A 26974-nucleotide genomic window follows, 5' to 3' on the forward strand; every position below is an offset into this window, starting at 1 on the left:
GAATTTGACCATTTTTCCTGTTCACTGTAACAAAACAGATCAAATGATTTTCACCGGTGGAAGGAAAGGAGATTTTGGTTCATAATTTCTCATGTCTGCTTCTGCAGATGTGAATCTTGCTAGCTGAAGACTCATGAAAATCCACTTCTACCCCACCATTCTTCCTAAATAGGAGGTTTGATATACACATCCAGTTGTACAATTTGGATATTTTCTAAGTTAGCGACATAAGGCAGGGTTTTGACTTCCACATGGGTGATGGTGCTTAAAGTTCAGACTGCAGTCTTCAGGACAGATGTACACTCCCAGAATTTCATTTTTAAAAATCCAACTTGGCATTTTAGAATCTGCATGCTAAATATCTGAAACAGAAAAGTACGTGGAATCCCATCTTCTCCCTCAAAACTTGTGGGTATAAGTTAGAAGTGAGATATGGCAGCAAAAGGGCACTGCAGTTTGGGGCTGTTCAGGTTCAGACCACTTATATGCAGCTCTGTTGTTCCTGCACCTGGAACGCTCTGTTCAGTTCTGGGAAACTCATTAGTGAGGAGATATTGAAAAATTGTAGTGAGTTCAGAGAAGAGCAACAAAAATTATCAAGGGGATGGAGAGATTCATTTGAAAAGAAAGATTAAAGGAGCTAAATCAGTACTGGAAGAACTGAATTTGTAATATACTGTTACTCAGAAAAATGGCTACAGAGAGACATTACAATCCAGTGCTGAAAGGTATAAGCACCAAAGGCAGGAAAGAATTAAGTAGCACAATGGGGTGTAAAAGAAAGCACGAGGAGTCATAAGTGAGAAAGGGAAATATAGACTAAATATCCACAAAAAAAAATCCCAACAAGGGAAGCTTTATAGGTTGCAACACCTGAAGTTAGAGTGAAAAAAAGCCAGATGACGTGCAATGGAGGATGATGGCCCAGTCCCCTCAGAGAGCCAAGAGATCAACTTGCTTCTTAATGCTTTCTGTGGGAATGGCACAGATCCCTCAGTGGGAGGCTACATGACAGCAATTAATGTTTGAATATGTATGAGACTATTGTTCACTGTGAGCTGTGGTGACAGTACAATTTCCTTCATATAAGTTCAAATTTCCTCTAGTGAGCATTTGTTCAGAATAAAGAATTTGGAATCTGGTCTCTGGACATTTTTCTCCTTGATTATCTGAGAGTTTTTATGGCTGGTGTTACTGTGAGATACAGACAGACTACCCACTCTAGGAAAAACTTTCAATTTAATCTCTTACACTTGCAGCTACTTGTTACCACTCTACAGAAGTGCACCTTTATGTTAAGTGTAGCTGCTCTGTGCCAACTGCAGCAAACTCAGCGAAGAGATCCTTAGTGCCTTGTCCAAGCCAATACAAGTTATTCTTCAGGATTTCAGCCTCCCAAGTGTTGTGTAGCCAATGCAAAACAGCATCTTGGTTTTCTCATCTATTTTGTTTTACTTCATACGCTGTATTGCTTTCACTTTCACCTCTCAAATGCTGATCAAGTCAGAACCTTGTACTAATCAGTGTAACACAGTTTGCATTGTTATACATGTGTACCCATTATAACTGGTTTTTGTAAAGTACTTTGTGAGCTATCTATTTCCAGAGCTATACAAGGTCTGCATGTTTTCAGCTGAGATCAGCTTTTATGTGTTCAGTATCAGCCAGGTTCTGTTTACTAGTAATTTTCTGTGCATTGGAAAATGTAGTTTGGTCCTCCCCCACTCATAGTGACAATTAATTAAAGCAATTCATGTGAAGTAAATCAACTTCCATGAGTGATTAAACAAAGGGAAAGACCAGAGAGTGCACAATATCTACCTTGGATATAAGCTTATACTATCAGAGGAAAAAAGTGGAAATAAATGAAATTCAGCATCTTTGGTAGTAGTGTTTGTCCTCACCCAAAAAGTAGCAGCCTGGAAGAAGCTACTCTTGTAGCGCTGAGAGCTAACTTTTTTCACTTGTACCATGGGAAACTCCTAAAATGAGCAAAACTTGTAGAGAGCTTATCACAGGCCTGCTCTCCAAATAGTTGCAACCAGTGGGGCGAATCCTGCCTACCCAGCCTCTGCAACTGCCAAGTATGAATTTTTAATCTTTGCACAAAGCCAGAGATACAGTCAAATGACTCTGTATTACTGTCATCTGTATTCTTCCTCCGGACACTTTCATTTCTCTTGCTTTGAGTAATATTTTTTCAACCTTGTCTTCTCATTAAAATTTCTTCTTCATTAGAGTGCATTCCAATATAATTTCCTTCTGAACCAAGCTCAGGGTACAGCCTGAATTGAATAAGCCTGAATAAGAATTGCATAATCTGTATTATTAAGTACATGTAACCCATTATAATTGAATTTTATTCTACTTTAATTGCAGGTGTTTACAAACATTGTTCACTGCAATAGATTATGTATTTTATTTGACTGTGCCATTAATGATTGAAAAGTTAGTGCCATTTTGTGCTAAGCCCATTTTTGGCTTGCATGAGAAGTGACATGACTTAAAACTCTTCTGGAGGGTCACAAGATACTTTTCTAATTTTCTCCTGTTTAAGTGTTGAGCTCTCCCTAAACTGAAACCATGCCATCTTTAGAAACACTTTGTATCACTCAGACTATCTTCAGCCTTTCAGAGCGGGGCAGGATTTCAGTCAAATACTCATTCTTAATTGAATTTGGAGGCCAGATTTGTTGCAGCACCAGAAACCTTGTTGTTCTCAGTAATTTACAAGACCCCCCTTCACCCAGGCAAGCCCAGTGCTTTTGCATTTTCAGAGAAGAGCTTTGCACTCAGAGCTCCCCCTTTTGTGAGAGTGCTTAAATGCCCCCACTGACTGCCTGGCAGGTTTTTTTCTGGACAATGATAAGATCAGCAGATGCAGAATTACTTAGGAAAAGAACCTCCTGAGACTTCAGATACTGAAAAGAATTGGAAAATCTGGCAGCACACTGTGCTGCTTTGGTGCAAGGTCAGTTAGATAAGGTCAGTTGGGATGTTAAATCTAGCCACTGCCTAGTTTGTCATCAGGTTTTATAACAGCAACAAGGGAGCCTAATATACCAGAGTCTCCATAAGAAAAAATATTAAAAACAAGACAGTATTTTCATCAAGATTTATAGAAAATGTACTTCTTTTTATGTGCCTTTTCTCAGATACATTTACCCTGTATAGCATTAACAGAGATAGATGTACTTATCATATCTGGGCTCTGATCAGTTTTTTCTTCTCATATGTTTATCCTGTCACTCTTAAAGCATCTATGCAGGGTATATTGTATATTGTCATCCTAAAAGCTGTCCTTCAGACATAAGTAACAATTTGCTGAAGATGCTGACAGGACCAGCAATTGAAGTGTCTTGCAAAGAGTCCTCAAAACAAGCAAAGCTTTTTGCCACCACTGCATCACCAATACTGTGGCTTTCCCTTGAGCCTCCCCTGTTACAGAAAGTCAGTAATTGGGAGCTGAATTCATGGCCCCAAACATGCATATTGGCTGGTTAGATATAATAACTGAATAAAAGGGTATCATGCTAGTGAAGGAAAAAGAAAGGATTTGTCCTAAGTGGAAGAGAGGTTTTGGCACAAATCAAAATGCAGGTGATGTGCTCAGCATCTTCAAGATGTGATTGTTTATGTCTTTGACAATAAATAATACATCACAGGCATTGACAAATGGAGCTTCACAAAAGCCTTCTGAAGTAAATCAGCAGTTGTTATCCAGGTTGGAGAGGGAGATGGGGCATAAAAAGGTTAAGCAACTTGACCAAGAGTATAGAGCAAGCCTGTGGTAAAGCGCAGCTCCTGTGACACCCAAGTTTATGCTGGTAACCACAAACCCTTTCCCTCACAATTTTTTTTTTTGACTGTTACCAACTGAAAAGGAATGGCCACTGATAATGCATTTGGATACTAAGTTGTCAGGAGGATGTGAAGCTAGGAGGTAAATTAATGATTTTTGTGTTCTGTGATGGATTTATAGAGAATCTCAGAGGCTTTTATTTGGAAGGTCTGGGTTCTGCCATGCCTTTCTGGTTTCATCTATTGGATTTTTGGTAATTATAAAGGTCTCTAGTGAGACTAGGGATCTGAAGTGTTTTGGGGTGGAATTAAGCAGTATAGTGTGATTCTGTCTTTATAACAGGAAAACTTTTGTGCTTATAGAGATTTGAGCAAAAACTGTGCTCTTTGTATTAATTGTGCATTATGACTCATAGTAAACTTACTGCATTATCTAAACTATTTTCTAGGCATCATGAAATTTTTAGAGATTTCATATATCTTGAAGTGTGAGATTTTGTCCACCTCTACACAATTGTGTATGTAGGGATGGCTTTAAGATTATATGTCAGGAGATCAGCTGATAATGCAGAGATGATCTTGCAGGCATTTATGTTTACTATGATTTATGACAGTTTACTGTGATTTGGAAACACTTTGGTCTGAATCAGATTAATTCATATAGTCTGGATTCAGTAAAAGCAGGATCTCATTGCTCTAACTGCCTTGCCCCTTCTTCCTTCCTTGCATGACATCCTGACTGTGTGGCTGATTATGTCTAGACCTCTAGTCCTTCAGCTGGCTCAGTGCAAGCAGGCCATGGTCTTAGAAGGCAGTTCTATTGAAGGCTGCACTCAAGTCAAGAATTTTTTTGCTTCTAGGGTAGAAGATGCCAGCACAATGACAACGATCAAATGCTTTGCTATCCTGTGACGAGAAGCATGACAGAAGTGAAAACCATTACTATTATTGCTGTCCTTTGAAATGTAGTCCCTGCGGGAGGTTACATTTGCATGTGGTGAGGTCTGCTTCAGCCTGGGAAGCCAGGATTCAAGACCAGTGGCTCACAGTTTGTGCCATGCATTGAGGAGGTAAAGCTTTTGTTAGTGGAGAACAGTTCTGCAGAGCTCTGAAAGGAGCAGTTCCTGTAGCTACAGGAGAAGAGTTGGTACAAGGTCAAAACTCTTAGAAATGACAAAGAGAAAACAATACATGCATGTATATGTATCCATACATGCATGCATGACATCTGTGTGCATATGCAAGTAGGTTTGTGGATTTAATTAACTCTTAGGTTCCCATCTGGAGAAAGAAAGTATAAAGTTGCAGAATACATTCTCATCTTTGTGTGAACTCGATTTCATTAACCTTAAAAGAGGAAAGAGGAAGGATTTAAAGCACTGCAATAAGGCTGAATGGAGGATGAATCCCTTGCAAAATCCTCGTGCTAAATCAAACTGATTTTAGTTAAACAAGCTCATAAACTCCTCCATCACACAAACTATTATTTTTACACTCTCAATACTGAAAAATGGCCAAATCTATTATCATTGTTTTTAACCTGGCAAAGATATTTGCTCATGGCCTGAGGTGCTGTCTGCCAAGCTTCAGGACTGAAGCAGATTTTTATGCTTAAAGCTTTGTACACACAAGGCCTTGGGGAAAAAAAAAAAAAAAGAAGAGTTTATCACTGACAAGTTGACACAATCTTAACTGGTGTTGAGCAGCTGGAGAATCTGGAAAGCACATCAGACTTGGAGGAAAAAAAAAGAGGAAAGTGCTGTTACCAGACCCTTGCCATAAAAGGAACAAATGAAAGGGAGAGGCGAGCTGGCAGAGCACTTCAAAGATGGCGCAGTTTGCAGACGTGCAAAGTATGTTGATAAAACCATTAGAAACCAGCTAGCAATGTGATTAATGAAGCGACATTGCCTCTTGATTCTTGGGACTGACACTCAATTGCATCCCAACAGGATCACCAGAGATACAATCACAGAAAAAAGCCAACACTGAAAATTTGCCTTCTCACTGTCCTCCGAAACCACTCTGTCCAGCAAACTGATAATCTGAACTTCACAGCCAGGCTGCTGTCCTGGGATTTTAGTGGGCAAGGTGGGTGGAGGAAGCAAAAAGGAAGAGAAGTAGGGGAATAGGATCAATGGCATGCAGAACTTAAAGCAAATGTTTAGGAGTACACTGTGAGTGGGAACCTGAATATGAGGACAGGTCCCAGCCCCTAGGAATTTCCTGAAGTCCTGGGAATGCCTGCAATGCAAACCCATGGTCGGAGTGAGAGTTCATATCTCAGCACAAATATTTCCTGTCCCTGCTATACAGGGTGCTCCCGAAGAGGGGCTTGGTGCTTCAAGCTAATACTCAGCAGCAAATGGAGGTGGTTTTGAGCACCAGAAATACCCAACGATTAACTCAACAATTGCTAGAATAAGTGTTATGCATGGAAGAATATTTGGCATATTTCCAGGTCTTAGCAAATACAAAACCCCATCAGTCTAAAGAAGCATTAGGAGTTTATGATGTGGAAATAACTGGCTGGTGTGTGACGCATTTCCAGTTTATGGTGAGCCATTTATTAGAATAAAACGTTTTAGACATTCTGGGGCTGGACTCACCCTCACTGCTGCAGGCCAAAAGCCATGAACATGAGGAGAGTGTTTCAGAAACCGAACAGCCTACCATGTGCAAAGAGGGAAGAGATCAGAGAACATTAGGCGCAATTACTTCTCAGCTATTTAGTACTCAGATAAGGTGATGGAGCAAAGTCTTCAGTAATAGCTGAGTTGTACAGGTTATGTCTGCTATGGTGTCATCTTTCCAGGCCTTATCTCAATCTGAGACATCTACTGGATGGATGGAAACCTTTTACAATTTGACCATTTGACTTGAAGCAAGCTCTCAGAGCAAGAAGGAATCTGCCGAAATGGCAAAAGTGAGGGGACTGCTTTCAGTGTATCTATTTTAGCAGCAACAAAACCAGGGGCTTAGTCATGTCCAGCAATCAAGGTCAGCATGACCTTGGATTTGAGTAGCAGCACTCTATCCCCCCCCAGCAGAGTTGATCTCAGAGCACTCCATGGACACTGTCTGGTTTTACAATTGCCTTCAGCAGCAGAAAAAATATTTGCTTTATAAATGAGCAAACTAAAACACAATGAAATAGAGTCTTGCCCAAGAAGTCAACAGCTCATTCAGCAACTACAGAGATTATGACTGCCTGTCTCTCCCTTTAGTTGCATTCCCCTTGGGAGTAAGCTGGGGAAAAGTACCAGAATCTACATTCACACTTATTGCTCAGACAAAAGGTGGCAATGAATCTTTCAGCACCAGAGTAATTCCAAATGGTATTCACAAGATCCATAATAATTTCCTTAATGAGCAAGTTACAAAGGACTACAGTGAAGATCTGTCTGCTTGAGAAGCTCTACTAGGTGTCACAGAGCACCTAAAGGATGGGAGGTGTGATCTGAGCCCTTTTCCTCTGAGAAACTGTCTCCTCTGCACTGATTACAGATCTAGGCTTATTTTCCTAACTTTAACCCTATGACACTAAAAGCTTCCCAAAATCAAATGTGCCTTCCTCTCTCCTGAAGTACCAGGTAGTTCTCAAATGCATATAGAATCTGGACACTCACACAATTGTATTTTCATTTCAGACAATACCACATGGGTACAGTGCAGTACACTCTTCATGGTCTGAAATTTTTAAAAGAAAAGGTGCAGATACTCGCAGGAACAGAGAGTCCCCTTTGCTTCCTGTCTTGATTATGATAGTAAATTTATGGACTTTGCAAGTACCTTCATGCACAGAAGGCAGGATCAGTTGCAGGATGAGTTGTGGAAATGGTTGCTCAGATAGGAACAACTCTTTGACTGGCATCTTTGCAGTTTCAGTCACTCCAAAGAAAATGTTTCAAGATGTCCTTTCGTGGGTAACATGACATCTCAGCCATGCTGTTTCTCAGCTAGCCTTCCTTACATGAGCTAAGGAGACATATACTTTATGCTAGTAGAAGGAGAACATTTCACTCTGCTCTGTAAGTGTTGTGGCATTACGCTCTAATCCCACTATCTACTGAGAAACATCACTGTGGCACAGAGCTGTGGCATTTTCCATCAGATGTGAGCAAGTCCCATCAAAGCAGAAGCCATCCTCAATACATGTAGTGCATGAGCATAGCCTTAAGCTACCAACCGCATCTCTACGTCTTGGTGGCACAAGTAGTAGAAGGCCAGAAGTTTTTGGTGCAATTTGACTGGGGTAAAATCATGCACTAAGTCTCTGACGAGACTGCAACTGCAAATCCTGAGAGCACTGGCCTGTGAGCAATACTGCAGCAGAGCAGCAGCCCTGTCTGCAGCACTGCATGCTTTGCTTGTGTATGCCATAGCCCTCTGAAGGGACACTGCTTTGTTCACTGCTGCTTTCCAGATGAAGGTGGCAGAGGCCACAGGAAGTCACTTAGCAAGAGAGACTGAGAAGGAAAAAGAGGAAAAGAAAAGAACTGCAGATGCTGAGCTGATGCCTGCCTACTGCAGCTGTTTCCTGGGAGCTGAGGATCAGACCAGTTCTAATTTCAGGATTTAGAGAAAAGTTTCAGTCACAGGGTCATGACTCCTTCAGTTGCAAGAAAGACTGGCTTTCTTTTCTGCGGGGCAAGAATAAGAGAGCAGCTGCACTTCTGTACCTGCCCAGCTCAGTGTCGCCTGGCTGGAGTGCCCAGCTCCAAGCAAGCTGATTCTTTCATCCAGAAGTCATAAAGATTCTGACACCCACAAATGTGCACACCAGGGATATTCACACGTGGACTCATAAAGCTGGCCTTCAGTAGGTGTTTTCTACACTCCTGACTGGTGTGAAGTCTCTTCTGAGAGCCCTCTTCAGACACACTCTTACAGGAGGTAGGATTCCTCAGCATCACTGCAAGACTAACAATCTCCTGACAAGAGCAGAAAAACAGAGGACTGGAGGAGGTTCTGTGTCACTGAGCCCAACCCTCTGCAATCACATGCCACCATTTCACAAGATCCCTTTTATCCAGCAGTAAAACTGTGTCTTAAAACCAGTTTGTTTTTACTTCCATCTCTTTGCCAAGAAGACCCATTTAGTGCCTCATTCTTCTTATGTCTGAAAACCTCAGAATTTCCAGCCTAAGTTTAATCATGACCCATTTATACCTATTTGTTCCTGTGCTGATGCTGTTCTTGAGTTAAAATAGCTCTTCTCACTCTCCACTCTTAACCCTTCTCCCCTCTGCATTTATAGACAACAATCACACCTCTCAAAGCCAAATAAAGGCTGCATTTGCTACATTTCTTTGCAGCTGTTCCTATTTTGACAGACCTTTTCTGAATTTGTGTGTCAGGACTATCTCCTGCTCCAGGCAGGATCTCATCAGGCCCTGGATCAGCAATGTTCTGATGAATCATAGGTTCACAAATTCCTTCTCCAGGGCCCCTCAGTACACCTCAGGACAGCTAACTTAATTTTCTTCTCCTCTATAATTTCTAAAAACTAATACCTATTTCAAAGAAATAATGCATGGCATGATTTTCCCAGTGTTCACACTTTCCCTTTGTGCCATCACATCCCTCTTCATACTTTCATCTCTCCTGCTGAGCCTTTGAGACTATCCCATCCTTTTAATACAGTTTTCTGGACCTCCACTACTGAGATAACCCACCCTAATTTCATTTTAGCGACAACTGTTAATGTGTCTCATTTTGTGCCAGGAACACTGGAATTCCAAATGCAACCAACTTCCCCCACTAACCCTAAAGGGAGTCCAGGGGCAGACACTGCACCCCAAACACATTATATACTCTCTGTAGCTCTCCAGACATTTCCTGCACAATTCCGTTAATCCCTGTTTCTCCAGTTTGATTAATCTTTTCACTATGTCAAATACCTTGTGGAAGTCCAGAGAGATTAGATCTACTGCACAGTTTTTGTCAAGAAAGTCAATTATCTTATCAAGTAAAATCATCAAATTCATCTGATACAATATACGTTTGATAAAGCTGTATTGCATTCTTTCCTTCAAAAAGAATTTTTTTTCCTTCATAAAGCTTTGTGTAACATTGAGGTCAGCCAAACCAGCCTTTAGTCACATTTGATCAGCTCTTTCTCTTAAAATATACTAGGCAAGTACTATAGAGAGGGGTGAAAGGAACAGTGTTCCACCTGGAGACATACTCCCTACATATTGGCTCCAGGAAAGCCACAGCAGAATAGCACCTAACCTCTATTACCTGCTTTTCTACCTTTTTTTTTTTTTTCATGTTTGGAGTTTCTTACATTCTTTACTTCAAAAGCGGTTTGAAATCAGGCTTTTACAGTGTCAAAGTACAGAATCAGGGGTTTAGGAATCAAACAGACCAAGTTCAAGAAAAAATAATATAAGTAGTGTATTTCCACAAGACCATCAGATAAAAAATGCTGTACCTTTTCTCATGGCAATTAGGGAATCTGTTCGCTGAAACAGGCCAGAGAATTGCTAAGTGCATAGAAGTAGGTGTTTAGAAATGAAAATAAAATTGAGAATATTACATGTGTTTTTTGCTTGGGTTTGATCCAGTTGTCTGGGTGCTGCAGCTAACTGGCTATTAGAGATACACAGCCTTCTGGCTAGGGATCTAATTCTTAAGCATTTCTATGCCCAGTGAAACACTGGCACAGGTTGCCCAGAGAAGCTGTGGCTGCCCCATCCCTGGCAGTGTTCAAGGCCAGGTTGGATGGGGCTTTGAGCACCTGGTCTAGTGGAAGGTGTCCCTGTGCATGGCAGGGAGGTTGGAAATGGATGATCTTTAAGGTCCCTTCCAACCCAAATGATTCTATGATATCCTTTGGTCACTCATGGAAAAGGACATGAATTTGGGAACCTGAGAGGCTCCTGTGTGCTAAATTTATGTTAGCAAGTTTTTAATATTAACATCTTTCTCTTCCTTGCTGTCCCTTCTCCCTTCATCCTACCCACCAACAACAAATCATTTTTCTTTGCTCAGCCAGGGCAGCTTTTTCACTTTTCCTCCTTATACCTTTGGTTCCCCTCCTTATTTTGTGATATTACTATATCTTAGGATGGCCAGATGTGACTGTATCCTGACAGATAATAAACAGCACCAGCTTTTCGTAGATCTAGTCTATGAGTAAGCCCTAAGTAAGCCCAAGAGTGGTACAGTTTACATGAGGGAAGAAGATGGGGACAGAGGAGAGTAGAAGGCCATGAGCTGGAGGGGCTTCAGTCCCAGAAATGCTGTGCCTTGTACAGGTTACATCACATCTTCATGCTTTGTTTTTTGCTTTCTTGTGGCTGACTGTCCATGGCAATGATACACTCCCAAGCCAGCTCCTCAACACCTTTGTTCAGCACAGCGCTTGGCCAGAGCTCTGCGTCTCATCTTCCCTCCTTATTATCCATGCTGAGATGTAGGAGACTGTTTCAATAACTACTGAGAAATACTGCACAGGACTGCATTATGGCATTTTACTGTTCATATTACAGACAAACAATAAAGTTGACGAGTTAATGAAAATATAGAAAAAGGAGGGTATTTCACTTGCACTGTTCTAGGAGCTCCTCAAGCAGCCATGGAAGGACAATTAAACTATTCTTATTTTAAAAAATAAAATGAATGGTCAGTGACTGGAATTAGAAGGGAAAGTAATCAAATTGAAACATGATTATTATCAAAGACAAACTCTAATAGGATACCAGAGTCCTGTTGAAAGTTCCGGCAAATTTGAACTTAATGCCAAAGAAAACCCCACTTAATCGTCTTTGTTTCACTGAACAGTTTTATGAACCTAGTAGGGAAATTTTAACAAATCTGATTATGCAGGGGGAAAAGCTGTTGTCATAATTAATCTGATTCAGAAATCAGATGCCAGCAAAGGGGGAAATTTCCTTCTCATTTATATTCCTGTCAAACCACTGAAATCAGAGGGCTTCAGGAAAGTTTTAGACTTCCTTTGTGAAACTATCTTGCTTGACAGTAACTGGGCTTATACTTAGATTCAGGTGATTCTCCCAGTATACTCAAACATTATTGAGTGTTATTATTAAATGGAAAAAAAGATCTCTGGAGCAAAACCCCAGTTCAGGATTTAAGTTTTTAAGAGTAAAATGTGTTTGTACATTTAAAGTCAGGAATTATACCAGGCAGTAGTAATTGTACAGTAGAGAATATACCTCATATATATCTCAACAAATACATACACACAGAATCTTGATCCTCTATTTCATTAAAAATGGCTATATTAAAAATTAATACCATGAAATTTCTTCACAGTGTCTCAAATATTTCAAGGAATGTCCTAGTAGCTAAAATATTAGTAATAAAATACTGAAATAAAATGCATGAATAACTTTGGGCAGACAGTGGCTTTTTGTTCAGTGGTTGCACAGCTCTTGACACAATGAAGGAGTCCCTGAAAGGGAAACCTGAAAGGACCAAGCCATCCAAAATAATTAATGCACATGATTGAGTTCTTTGCAAAAGACAGGAAAGAAAAAGCAGATCTTCATCTTTTGGACTTAAACCTGTACTATCGTGGTGTCTGGGAAAGACATCACTTACTACCTACCAGTCTAGTAACACTGGGTTCCTAATTGGCTCCAGATCAACAATTCTTCATGTCATCCCATGTTTGTCAAGGCCAAATTCTGCCCATTTCCACTAGCACAGGTAGGATTACCTGTATCGACTGCTGAAGAGTTGCTCTGTATTAATGCAGGTAGAGCTGGGAGCTGAATTTGGTCTCCACTTCTTTACCCCTGTGAAAGGTATAGTTTGGATTTCCTCTGTCTTGGAATCCTATCTTGACACATGCGCACAAGTATCTCATTAGTGACCTCACACATGAATGCAGCTCTTGCCTTGGAACCCTCTGCTGCTATGAACCCATGCTGTCTGCCTCCCACTGACAGGCAAGTGGCTCTTGTTTGAAACAGCTTTTCACACAGATACTTTAAACCCTGCAGTCTGTGTGCAAGGCAGACACTCATCACTGACACAGGGCATCGAGGCTCTCACACCATGCAGCCTGGGGAGATTTCAGTGTGCTCTTCACTGGGAAAGGCTATACCAGGATCAGGTAGGATGCTTGGGAAAGCAAAGCCTCATCACAGGGTGCTTCATGCTCCAGGGCCATCTCTGCCGTCCCCAACATCCTCCCAGCTCTCCTCTGCACCAGCTACACCATACCATGCCCATACACATCCACAAGGAGAGAGCAAACTGTGCTTTGATACTGGGTAGGACATTTCACACTTGACAGTGTTTTAGCTAGTTTAGCTAGTTTAGCTAGACAGTGTTTTAGCTAGTTCTGTTCACTAGCTTTTAAAACATAGCTGGTTTCTGTGGTCTAAATTTTCAGCTGGGAGCCCCTGCAATAGAAGGGCAGGATTTGTGTACTGCTCGATAAATCCTCAAGCAGTGTTTTTTTGTGAAGGATATGGCCCCTCATCCTGATAGGGATGAACTCCACAGCTTGCAGTGCAGCTTCTGCACCTGAAATTTCACAGTTTTAGAGTCAAGGTTATTTCCAAGGGTCCAAAAATAGAGCAAGTACAGACACAAAAATCTAGAGAATCTACTTAAAACTCCTCAGAGTAAAGGTCAGATTATAGGTGTATTTATGGACAAGTTGTTCCTTTTTCTTTTCCCTGCTTTTAAAAGATCCTGAAGTAGAGAAACAATGCAGCATTACTTCAGTGGGCATAATGAGTATAAAATCATTTCAAACAGACGTAAACAGTATTAGGTAATGAAAACCAGAGATAACTCACTGGCTAAATTCCTCTGGAGTCCTATTCACTTCAGCCTTTGATGATACATTAATATTTTGCATATGCAGAGTTGAAAAATGTATCAGAGAGGATGGAAAAAGAAGAGATTTATCAATGAAAAAAAAGCGTGTTTATGCCAAAGGAGTATCCTTGTAGCCTATGTTAAAAGCAAACCTTTATCATCCTGCCTCTTTCCTCTTGGAAAGCATCTGCTTGATTTCCAAATACCATTTCCACCCCCCGCCAAATCATTTCTCCATAAACATGTCTTGTGTTCTCAGCTGCTTTGCTGATGGGTAAGAGGTGGCAGCTTTGTGTAGGGGCTGTAAGCTTTTCACATGGGGGAAATAACTTTGTATGAAACCCATATATGTTTTAAGACGGATGTTTAAGATCAAATGTTGCCTCAGTGGTATAAATCCCGAACAACTCTACTTCAGTAAATACAGTCACATCCCTTTGGTCACTCCAGGTTTACACAGAAGAACTAAGGAAAGATTTTGAAGCTTGGTGAGTTTTTATATTCACAACCATAAATCCTCTGTCAGTGGCTTTGGTGGGACCCACACACCCTGCGGGAGCATGTGAGCACCTGATACAGACTAGGTCAATAAAATCAAGAAGCTGCATCTTATGAGAGGTTTCTCTTTCCCCACCTGCCCATTTTCTCCAAACAGGCTGGGCTTCAAACTCAGCCCAATGCTCACCCTGCTCCCCAGCTGCTTCTTCACCCTCCAAGCAGGGTTGCATCACCTGCAGCATCCCGTGTAAGCATCCATGGTGATCACAGACACAAGAGCCAGAGAACATCAAGACACAGCTGGGGGAAAATGGAAGAAAAATTGTCTCCTGGCACCCTGTTCCCAGGCCAGCACAACCCTGAGCTCTCCTGGAGGATGCAAACCCCCATCTCCCTGCGCAGTCGTAGCATTAGCCTGGAGGCAACCACTGCCTCCACAACCTGAGAGGAAAGAAGGGCCCATCGTGGGTGAGGTGCTGCTCTGCCCTTCCTGCACAGGCATGCCTCTGCACACCTCTGCAGCTAAAAGGCAGCTCTAATGCCCATGCCAGAGTAAGTATTGTGAGATGTGCTGCTTGTCCTCAGTTTAGGAAAACTGAGAGGGGCCTGTGGAGCCAGTGAAGTTGTGACAGCTGTGCTGAGACCTTGATGGCTCTGACATCTTATACATATATAGAAAACAGCCTTTCTTTCTGTGTGCCTTGTAGTCCAAAAAAGAAAAGTAAAATGTCTGCAAGATGGTTGTGAGGACATTGCAAGGGAGGTTGTGCCTTCAGTAGCAGACGTATAAGACCAGCAGCATACAGCGTAAAACACACTGCACAATACAGTTTTAGGCTCTTGCTATTCTGAATTTCAAGTTTATCAGGAAGTCAGCAACAATACAAGCTTAACAAAACTGTATTTCAGTCATCCTGTTTCAGTTCTCAGGTAAAGCTCACAAAACACTTTATAAAGGCAGAGGATTATTCTTAGCTTATAAGTGGGGAAACTGAGGCACAGTGCTGCAAAATGACCTCTGCACATTACAGATGCTGACTCCCAGCCTATTTACCTGTCCGCTTCTGTTATTGCTTCATTGAACACTCCCCTCACTCAGGCACAGCAAAGTCCCCTTCCCTCCCCCTGTGCATGTTCTCTCCACAACTTGATCTTTCACACCTGGCGTGCAGAGCTTAGCACACAGCACCAAGCCATCAAAGAAACCCAAACAGGCATTTCACTGATGCAAAAGACCTTTTGAAAAGAGAGAGAACAGAAATAGCAGCATGAGCTTCATCAGAGAAGTGACTATTCCACCAAAGCAAAGCAGCAGCTGAGTACAGAATAAAAGGAAGACCAGATTAAAGGAGATACGAATCCTGAAGAAAGGATTGCTCTGCATAGCAAATGATTTGCAGGGGAGTGGAAAAAAGGCAAGGAAAGAACTATCTAGCAATATCTTGCTGAAGTGGCTGGAGATGTAATATTAACATAGGAATAGGAAAGCGTGGCTAGAAAAAGTCGTCAAGAGCTGGTGGAGAAACAGCTAGGCACTGTATGTAAAATCAGAGAGTATTTAAGTGGCCAATTTGGGTTTTCTATGAAAGGTGAATAGCATAATGTATTATCCATCACAAAGCAAGAAAATCACAGAAGCATTGGTCGGAGCAGTGCTTCAGGAAATTATTGAACAAGCAAGAAACAACCTCTGATCACAGCATTCTGGGAGAGGAGTAAATTTGGAGAATTGCACACAGAGCTTAAACCAACATGGGCTACAAATGTTTGAACAGTAATCCATTGCTTAACAAATGGGAAAGCAGCAGGGAGCAATTGCTGCTCAGCAGAACTGTTCAGAGCAGGAAACCATCTCTGCCCAACAGTTGCACACAAAATCAGGCTTTGAAAGCACTGGTACTGAGACCCAAACTGAGGAGAGTAAAATCACTGAAGTGTGAAATCAGGTTGGAATTACTCATCACTCAGCCTGGAGACTATCCCCAGCAACTGCGTGTGCATCCTCAGATACATATTTTACTAGCCTTTAAGCAGTAAACATTCAGTGGGTCCAGCAAGCAGCATTGTGTAAGTAACCTGTTTTGTTGGATTCTGTTTTGTTGCCATTCAAACTTATAGTCAATCTTCAGTGATTTACTGAAGAGGATTGAGCACACCAGAAAATCATTTAATTTCATCATCTCTGCCAAAAGAATTCAATAGTTTACACTACCCATCATTGTGAAAGATTCTCTTTGAGTCTGGATTTCCCTTCCAAGTAATCATGAAAGGATGCCTGATCTATGCCTGAGCAGAAAACATACCGAAGTCAGTAGAGGGGTCCCTGTTTGCACCAGTAGAAGCAGTATGAAGAGTTAAAAAAAGATTTATTCTGATAACTGCCTTAGGTATGTCCCCTCTCTGCTGCTCCTTGATACCACTGATGACTAACACTGATGCAGTATGTAGAAGCTTTGATGTTTCTGAAAATTAGCTCTGTTTTATGGTATATTTGCTCTGGGTAACATCCCAGCTGGCAAGTATTAATCAACTAGCACATCCAGAAGTGCAGGAAAAAAGTAAGCTCTTGAAGATAGAAAGCAAAGGATGGGTTAAAGAGTCTTTATTTTTGCAAAGCAAGTATATGTACTCTGTTCCCCATCCGCCCCCAGAAAGTATGAAATGTAACAGATGTTCTGAGAACAGCTAGCCTGCAGACTCTGTATAAATGAAGGTTGAGTTAGGGAAGAAGAAGGCAGAATAATGTTTACAAGAGAAGAGCAAGAAGATTTCCGACACCTGGGCAAGTTAATGATGGCAGATGGCAAAAGTTGAAGGCAAAGAGAAGGAGCAGTGAGCACCAGCAGCTGTCGAACAAATGGGGAGTAGAAAGGCCTCCACTGAAACTACACAGGAAGAATTTAATACTGGCAGTTCTGTAAGAATGATAGTGTGACTATGCAAAGAGGAGCCTGTGTTTTAACTCCTCAGACAACTACTGTCAAAAGTACTCAATGGATTGTCAACTAAGGAGATTTTCACAGCAAGAACCACCTATTTGCATCAAATATCATCAGCCTACAGAGCAGCAACTTCTGGGTCATTTAACAACACTCCAGATGTAGTTATTTTCTCCTAGGCAAGTGGCTCAAAAAGAGCTATGCAAGAAAAAGAATTGGCATGTAAAGGGGGACAATCACACAGCATGTGGAAGTGATTAGCTAGTCAGTGTAATATAACTTAGTTAAATGAACAGATTTCCAGCACCTATGTCCTATGGTTCTCAGCATGAGAGAGACTGCAAGACTATGGCCAAACACAGGGTTGCATTTCACCATCAGTAAACAAGTGATTTCTGACTTTATGCTAAAGATAATGGTTTATGACTAGTCACTCAGAATAACCTGAGTGATTTCCTGTGGCAGCATGTCAACTGTTGCACTCTGAAGGCGTAGAAGACACAGGTGCTGCCTGTTTTACCACTGGAAAAAGGAGGGAGACAGCCAGAGCTGTAAATACAGGGACTGACTTCAACCAACTTTCTTGATAATTCTTTCATTTAAAAGACAGACATGGGGTTAGTGCATTTAGCCAGACAACTGTTAGGAATCTATCTGCCCCTACATTATACTCTCCCTTTTTAGGAAATAGCTGCCCTCTGCAAAACTCAGTCCTGAGTTCAGGCACCGCAAAGCCTGAGAGTGTCTAGACATGTATGACAGAATTCGGTCTCTTTAGAAGGATCCTTCTTAAGGTTAAGACTAACTTTCATATACACTGTACTTATACATACTTAATATAACCTGTTACCTGCCATGCACATCGCAGCTGTATTATTTGCCAGCCTAACTCTGCGGTGACCATTGAGACTCTACAGAGAGACCCAACATGGAAGAGCTATCAACAGATCATTCCTGCAATTCCTTTAATACCCGATTCACACCAAGTATCTATGGATTAGTGAGACACCCTGCTGCTGTTTAAAAAAGACTCAGTAAGTGGGTAGAAAGGATGCTGTCTGATAGGTAAGCAGCTTCAGAACAAATTCACGCTGTTCTTAGAGAATTTGTCACCACAGGGGAAGAAAAGGTTATTGTATGTGAACCTGCATCTTTAATTACATTGTGTGCTTCCCTATGCAATTAGAAATGTGCATTTGTAACAGATAGCTACACTTTCTAGTTATGTACTTATCAAATTCTTGTTATAATTAGGATGACTCGTAATGAAATTATGCACTAGTTGCTCCATTCATTATATTGTTTGACTTACAGTGAGCATGTAAACTACAAATCTCCTGAATTCTTCCCATCCATCATCCTCGTTGGCCATTTCCTTAGCAAATACTGGTCAGAAACAGAGGCATTTTAAATTATTGCAACTCTTTTGCAGGGAATGAGTTTTCTCAAAGAGGGTCTACCGCTGCAGGGCTGAGTAGCAATCTCAGCTCCTATAGGAGTCAATAGGGTTTTGCTAATGGAGGGCAAAGTGCAAGTACATGTGTGCCCTCTGTTTCAACAGGACAATTGTACTTTGCAGCATTCTCACAGTCCAGGAAGACAGAAAATTGCCATGCCAGATCAGAGCAGTGCTCCACCACTCTTTGTATCTTCTCTCCAGCAAAGAGCAAATTGGTGCATCAGAAAAATGCAACAACAGTAGAACCCTGGTAAAGACAGGGAGGAGTTCCAACACTGATGGGACTGATGGCAGCTGCTGCTGCTGTTCAGTGATTAGAAAAAGTCTGGGGAAAGGGCAAGTATCACAGAATATGTCCCTAACACTGAACCATTTTGAACTAATCAGACCCTATATGATCTTTCTCATCATTCCCTTTTAGCCTAACTTTTGCACCTTGAATAGTTTACCTCCCCCTTTCAGCTACTGCCTGACATTAATAAGGACATTATTCACCCCTCACAGGTAGTTATCACGTGTTGACCACATCCAATTGACTTTAACCTACTGCAAAGGATTTAAGCCTTTGGGATTGCTGTGGCAGGGAGGTCCACGGCTAGTTTGTTTACTCCATAAGGGAGGAGCTGGGATAGTCATCCATATTTTTAAGAGCCCCCAGCATGTATAAAGGGGGAACTGTGAACATGGGTTGCAAAGATCACCTGCTTTAACCTGTCTTTGAGCACTGTTGTGTCCAGTTCAGCACTACAATACCACAAAAGATCATCAAGAAAGTCAGTACCCCTAAATTTGTGTATCTCCAATAGGAATCTAATGTCTTTTGGACTGCTGTGTCATACCACTTGCAAATCAATTAGTGAGACAGAAGTATGTTGCTCAGGACAAGGAGAACTTTTATTTCCCCTTTTTTCTTTCCTGCCTTAAGGAGAATGTAATGCTTATGAAAGATGCTAGATAGATGGCAGTGAAAAAATGAATTATTCACAAAGCAGGTATTGTTCTGGCAGCCATGCTAGCAGTCAGCATGTAACTGTGCACCTTGAAATTCATGCCTACAAACTCTGAAGTCCCCTTTGCTCTCCCTTTTGGGAGAAGCTTAAGGTTCTAATAATCCCCCACTCTAAATGGAGAAACAGAACTGGAGCCTCAAGACCTCCCCTCCAAAACTGATTGTGTAAAGTGCAGAGGTGAAAAGGGGAAGAGCAGATGTCCAAGAGTGACAGCAAGTACAGGCATGGGAAGCACAAGGTGTGAAGGCAGCCCTGTTATGAGCAGTACTAATTTAGGGACAAATGTCATGCTTGTCATAGCCCCATATGTCCCCATCAGCATCTATGGCTTGCCTGCACCAGCAACAAGCTTGCTTTCACTCAAGTTTCCATGAAGGCCAATTCAGAAAGAGGAAAGACCTGCAGATCACATGGAGCACACACGCTGACATGGTGTTTGGTAAAGCCCTTGGCAGTGTGGGCATCTGGTGTGCTGGTGGCAGGAAGTCATGTGGGGAAAAAAAGGGATGGTTTAAATTGGCCATTTTTCCCTCCAGGAACAAGGCAGAATTTACCACTTGTTCAGCACAGACCAGCAGCCTCTTCGGCAAGAGCAACTTTCAAATAGCCTGTAACAGTCACAGTAGAACACAAATCCAAAGGAGAAGAATCAGACCTTAACTAGCCCTCAGTGCCCTCAATCCCTAACATTTAAAAACCTAATGCATATTAGTGTTCTCTTAACCCCTTAGTTCTCCATGGTCTGAGGCACAGCTGGGTTTTCACTGTGATCTGCTTTGCCCCTTCATCTCTTTAAATGCCTTCCATTTCTGAGACGTCTCCATGCATGGTATATTCATTGTAAGCCAAGGGCTGTGAATTAGGCAGGTGCTAAATAAGCAGCAAAAAAGCTAACTCTGTCTTGCTCTCTCCCAGCCTGCCTTGGCACCAACTTGTCTCTCCAGTCCTTCAGCCCGCGTGCCGTTGCTGCTGGCACCATCTGTGCTGGTGGCTTTTACTTTTGTCCACTAGGGACCACAATGGGATCAGCAACACTAAAGTAACAGCAGATGTTAACACGCATTGATCCATCTTGACCTGGGCTGATTATTAACTGACAACCAAGAAGAAAAAGGCTCTAAGATCTCAGAAGAGCACTAATGTCTCTGTCCTGGGATCTACTGATGTGTATAGCTTTACTGAAAACAGCAGTCTCCAACAGCATCCTCTCACCACCACTCTTCTCCACATCACAGGCACCACAAATGCTGTGCATTGCTTCTGTTTCTTCTGCTTATCCCAGATGCTGTCAACTTGCAAATTTAGATTGTAAGACCCTGCTACCTGCAAACTGTATTTTGCTTTTAGGAAGTGTAGTGGACATCTGTCACTGTGTAAATACAAACCAAAGTATGGTCCATACATCCCCTTCATTCACTTTGTGCCACATCTGCCTTATGGAGTTTTATGAACTTTCAGCCGCCAATCGCTGCTTCCACTCACCCCTGCGACAGCCTCTGCTCACAGTGGGGGTGGACGCTGTCGCGTTCCTCTTGTCGTTCACATCAGTCCTGAGAGCTACGGCACTTCCCATTCCCGCGAGTGATTTTTCTCCTCAGTTTCAAAACAATGTGTGAAACCCTGCTCTGCAGAAACAGTAGCCTCAGTAAGTTTAAGGATGACTGAAGCTATTTCCTCCACTGGGGAGGTTTAAAAACTATGGAGGGATGAATGGAGTTAGACCTATCGCTGCATTTCTAGCAGACATCCTATTACAGCACTGAATAAAAGCAGGAATGACATGTCTAGCCTAGGTTAATAAACCCTACCAAGTGCAATGCCTTAAAAACACTATGAAACAGCCTTAAGTCAGCTTGAGATAACTAATTTCAAGCATGGCTGTCTAGTGTGCCTGTCATTCCTATTGTCCTTCCAAACTATTTCAGACATTTTGAGCAGGGAGTACTAAGCTATGAGTTAGCAGGGGTTGTGACATTAATGGTCAAAAAAGGTTTAAGCACCAGGAGGGAACAATGACAGCGTTTAACAACTGGTGGCAGTTTGGAGGATTCTGCTGGATCTCTGTTTATTAATAATTAGGCTTCGCCTCGGAGGAAGATGTGACAACTATCGGAGGTAGGATTTGCATGGGAAACAAAGGGAGCTGTTGCTGTTCGGTGCCTATTGTTTGTGTTTCGCTCACTGGCTTTCCGAGCACAGCCAGGTGCAGTCGGCAGCGGTGAGGCGGTTGTGGGGAGGGGGTGGTAGGAAGGGGGGATAGCCAAGGGGGGAAATACTGTTGACAGTCCTGCGGTTTATGGCAGAAATGCCTTGAGGACAAACTGGCTCAAATCTTGCTGCCTGCTGAGTGTGCATTCCACATCGCCATTCCCACGGAGTAAAATACATAGAGGTCATGCAGAAAACACTTTACTCCTTCTCTACTGAGCCAGCTGGGCTGTTTCTGAGATGGTAGAAGACAGAGGAGAAGCTGCCCTAAAATAAATGGGGAAGAAGGAAGCTATAGAGCCTGTAAGATGTGGGAGACATGCTATTAATGTGTAAAATGTGTCTGGAGTGTCACCAATGTCACTTGAAAAAGGGATAACAGAAGTAGGGGGGTGGGGTGTGCATGTGCTTGCAGAGGGTTTTTCTGGGTGAGGAACTCCTCAGGTTATAACCTATTGCAAAAAAAGGTGCAATGTGTCCATCCATTTTGCATAATCAAATCATCTTCTGCACTGTTGGCATTGTCTTGCTGGATGAGAATTGTAGTTTCAGACAGAAAAAGCTACTATTTCCTCCTGTGCCACTGCCAGCCCCCTGCCACTCTTCCTCCCTCTGAGATAAAACAGTGTGAGAAAGGGTGCAAACAATGTATAGTTGGATGCTGAAAGGGTTGTGAGTGAGGGCTGAGGGGGGAATGAACACCCAGTAGTATAACAGGAAAGCTTCCCCTTGAAAATGCTTGCTTCTTCCCAGCCAGAAGTTCAAGAGATGATATGCAAAGTTAGAAGCCTCATGTACTTTTTGACGATGCGCCTGTTTATCATTACCAGCCAAGGAAATGTTCAAACATCAGTCTGTTCTGCATGGCAAAAGAGGGCAGCGAGATTGCATGGGGTCCTTGTCAGTGCAGGGCTGCAAGTTTGCGTTTTTGTCACTGCATATGACCCCCACCAAGATAAGTAACAAGAACTGAATGAATTAAAATCTTACATCCCTGCATATGCAAAATCCTTATCATGGGTGTATTTGATCCAAGTGCGATATTCCCTGTATGATGAATTGTTTTGACTTGTGTATTAAAGTTTCATTCCCAAACAACAGAGAGGCTTAAGAGTGAGTGGTATTTAGTAACAACAAAATGTTCTGCTTGCCAAAATGCTTCTTATAGGAGCATTTAAAAATGCACTTAAAGAAGCGAAGAGTCATATCTTGCAGTAAGAGCTATGGTATCACTCGCTGTGTTAAATTTTAAAATTAAGGTTATGATGTCATTTTAAATCTACTTTAATATGGGTGTCATTAAGCATACTTTACAATACTGTTGTCAAAGGCTCACAACTCAGAGAACTGTGTTAGATTGATTGTTTTCATTAAATATTCATTAGAAAAAGAATCCCTATCTAGCAGGGACTTACCCAGTAATTTGAATTTACTCATCCTAACTAATGTCCCCTTTAAGGAGAATTCAGTGTATTATACTACATTGTAAACAGGTCATGATATAATTCATTCAATGACAAAACACCCGTGACAATTTAACAGCTAAAATGCTAAATGTATTCCATCAAAATAAACACAGATTTTGCTGAAGAGAAGCAGCTATATTGGATCAGGAAGTGTGAGAATTTTTCTTAGGAAACATAAAATAAATATTCTCCATTTGATCCAAGCAACAACTTTTCAGTCAATCGCATTACTTTGCATTGCAAATTGTGGGAAAAAAATATTTTCTACCTGTGTTATTTACACTACTGAGTAACATAATGATAACAGTGAAAACTTTCTCTCAAAGAAATTGTTTCTAGTGGTTTGCAGTATGGATCAAAGAGATATTATGCAGAGATATTAAATCTGTGTCAGAAATGAGCAATGCATGTGGAAATCGAGTATATATTTTTTCCTTCTTGTCTCACTTCTGTCCAGAGGCTTAGACTATTTTATTTTGTTTTACTTCGGTGCCTTTCTGAGGGAAGGGGTTGAATGGGTAAAACCACAAGGAAGTCAAAGACTGAGTTGAGTCTGTGTCCACCTGCATAACTCCCAGAGGACTTGGGCAAGTCTCCCAACCTCTTTGCAAAAGAGACAGTGTAATAGCCCTGCTTTTCAACTACTGCACTCTCCTCACCTTTGAGGAAGGTGTACTAGTGGTGCAATGGAAATACAGATGATAGTGTTCAGGGAATGAGTCTGAATGTAGAGCTCCAGATAAGGCAAACTGCTAAACAAATTTTTATAGCAGGAGCAGGTTAATATTTCAGGCATTTTCAAGTGCAAAATAAGACATAACGCAAATCCCATGATCCAGAACTAAATCTGTTTTCAGAACTAGTCCACTTACAAAAACTTCTGCCAGCAGCAAATATCCATTCATCTAGGGCCTGTCAGAAGTGATTCCAAAATTTCTCAGCATTCCCTTTGCTCCATCACTATAGAGCAGATGCTGAACCAAATTGCATCAGATTGATTGACTGTGCTGAGAAACAATTTCTCTGTTTACTTCAGAAGCTCCATGAGTACTTTTTGCCACAAACCTCACTCACCCTTCTGCTTATGTATTGTCTATGGAGCTCATGCAATTTTCTAATTTATTTACTTGATATTTGAGAATTTCTTCAGTGTACAACTCTTGGCTTACAGATCTTTTGGGAATGGCAAATGTTTGCAAATTCATACTGTGTTGCTTAGTTCAGTCATGTGGTGTTCCTTGATTAGATGATGTGTGTAGTTAACTTAGAGAAAGTGAATTGCAAATTTCACAACCAAGTATACTGTTTCATACTGGATTTCCATCCCTATCTGAGCAGTCAGGTTTAAAATTCATGTCTTGCAAGTAGTCGTATGAGCAACACATAAGCACTGAAGTGTTCCCACTAGACGGATGTGAGAGCCAGGTTAAACAGCTTTGTTTCATATGAATATTCATGAAAAGTGTTTGAATTCTTAAAGCTCTGTTAAAATGAATAGTCAGCATCATCCATCACACACTGCATGGGCCATTCTCTTACAGTGCTTGCTATGTCCCTGTATTTTCCCTAACTCTCCCTGTGGAAACTCTGCAGCCAAATTGAAAGGAAAAAACACCATCATGGAAATTTCTAAATTTCCCACATTATAGCCTCTCCTGTTGTGCTTGTCTTGCACATTGCATGACATGAAGACAGCCAACAGAGAGGACAGCAAAAGAGCATCAACACTGATGCACTGAGTGCAGGAGAGAAAACACTGAAAGAGTGAACAAATAAGGGTGATGACTGGCAGAGCAGTGGCCAGTCACACAGAGGGTGTATGTAGGAAGTAAGGATTGACACAGTGTGAGTACATAAATACACCAATACAATTTTTAACAATGAATCTAGTTATTTTGGGTCATTAACGCCAAGGTTTATGGTCTTACCAGACCCAGTCTATGGCAAGCCCTGGAGTTGTCACTCCCAATTCTTCCCTGTGCTGGTAGGTGCTACATGGGTGCTCACCACAGATGCAGTCAAGCAAGTGGGTGATGTGGTTTAACTTTTGTCATGCAGGGGTCTGATGACACGCTAAGGAGCTATGGAAGACTTGTGAAAATAACAGACAAAAAGAAAACTAACTAACAGCTGGTGCACTGTTTAAAAGCAGTGAAAATCAGTTGGGCGAAGAATTTCTGTCAAGTGCTTTTTACCAGAGATAAAACAAAAAATCACCTGTCAAAACACCAAGCTCTTTTGACTCAGAAACAAATGAGGAGGAAAAGGTTATAAAACATGACTATATTTGCCTTTTAAATGATTTTCTTTCTGTACTTATGCCGTATAGAAGGAAACCTCAGGTCTCCTACTGAGTGAGCTATATTGTCCAACTACTTTACGTAGAAAGTCAGGTGTGTGCTGGATCAACAGGGTTGCTGTGACTGCACAGAACCAACCAGCAGTGTTACGACCCCATTAGATGGTCTTTTTTACATTTTAAGTTATTTTAAAGTTCAACCATCCTAGATATCTATTCTAAAACCAGAAATATGACTAAATTGCACGCAGCAAGCACTGTGTGCAAGGCACACAGCGAGAGCCACTATGGACAATACACGTGCGTTCATAATCTGTCAGGGCACATTTAAAACTGCTTAGGGAGAGTAAGAGAATGAAAAGAATCAGAGGAACTAAAATCAAAGCAAACACAGAGGATCTTTGCTAGGGCAAAAATTAACTCAATGTAATCTGGAATGAAATCCCAAATTGAAACTCCCCTGAATACCACTAAATGTCTTATTAGATCTTCAAATACTTTTTCTTTCTTAATATAAAGCTATTACTCATAATTAACCCACATCTCTGCTTGTGCCAAGCAGAATAATTTTGTGTGGACCACTTTTAAAGAAGCAGTTAATTATTAGAGAGAAAACACAGAAAATGTCAAATCCCAGCTCTCTATGCTCACATTGCTGGTTGCCCCTTTGGTCTGTGCTTTAGTGCTTTTGACGCTTGGCTGGGAGCAAAGAGCTCCCACTGATAAGCTCCACAGGAACACACAGCAACATCTTGCAGCTGTAGCATCTTCTTCTAAGATCCTTGAAAGGTCAGAGGCAGCAACAGTCACAAGTGTACCTGGGTATCCCCTCTGTTTACTTATCATCTGCTTCTAGAACCTTACAGGAGTGACATGGCAACTCTGAGGTCCTCATCAGCCTTTCAAAACTACTCCAGTAAATGCACAAGCTCTTTAGGTAATCATTTGCATCACATAACTGAACAAAACCTCATCAAAGCTTGCACAAGCCTATCCTACCTTCTGAATCCTTGGCCCTGATCTGAACCACAGCTCCCCATGACACGGAACTGGAAGATCCAAAAACAGTGGGGAAGGTGTCTTTCAGAGGAAAGGAGAAACATTTCAAACTGTCTGTAAACCTTAAGCGTCTCCAAAACACTGAAAGGGGGTTATAGCAGAATCCCCAGACTGCGGATGTGGTGGGCATAAGGAGCCAAGACCTGTATCCTGACCATTCCCAGGTACCCAGCAATTTTGTCTGAACTCAGTGTCCCTCCCGCTCTGTGTGCTCTAAGTCAACCACTGGCAGAAAGGTTTTGAAGACCAGAGGAGACAAAAGAGCATTTGTCCCATTTCCCCACTTTCCTTTCAGTAGACCAGTGATTCAGAGGAGGGCTGAAGCTTCTGCTTAAGCCTAAAGTGGTTCATCTGTCCAAGATCACCATCCAGGCACTGTCCTTGTGTGCCTGCTGAGGTGCGGTACCAAAGAAGGGACAAGATAACAT

General features: G+C 41.7%; 1 protein-coding gene across 5 annotated transcripts in view; it reads left to right on the forward strand.

The window, feature by feature from the left end:
• The window catches only part of LOC134155587 (calcium-activated potassium channel subunit beta-2), a 148091-nt gene that overhangs the window by 26332 nt on the left and 94785 nt on the right, over positions 1-26974 (forward strand). The window contains exon 1 of one of the 5 annotated variants that reach the window (XM_062602924.1): positions 20944-21629. The exons of 3 other annotated variants lie outside the window; for them this stretch is intronic. The gene's annotated coding sequence lies outside the window, so the exon portion shown is untranslated. Of the gene's footprint in view, positions 1-20943; positions 21630-26974 lie in introns of those variants that run through there. One more of the 5 variants, XM_062602922.1, reaches the window with a different exon arrangement.

The sequence above is a fragment of the Pezoporus occidentalis genome, unplaced genomic scaffold (assembly GCF_034315485.1).
Source record: "Pezoporus occidentalis ecotype Australia unplaced genomic scaffold, CSIRO_AGI_Poc_V1 ctg8, whole genome shotgun sequence".
Lineage (NCBI taxonomy): Eukaryota > Metazoa > Chordata > Aves > Psittaciformes > Psittacidae > Pezoporus > Pezoporus occidentalis.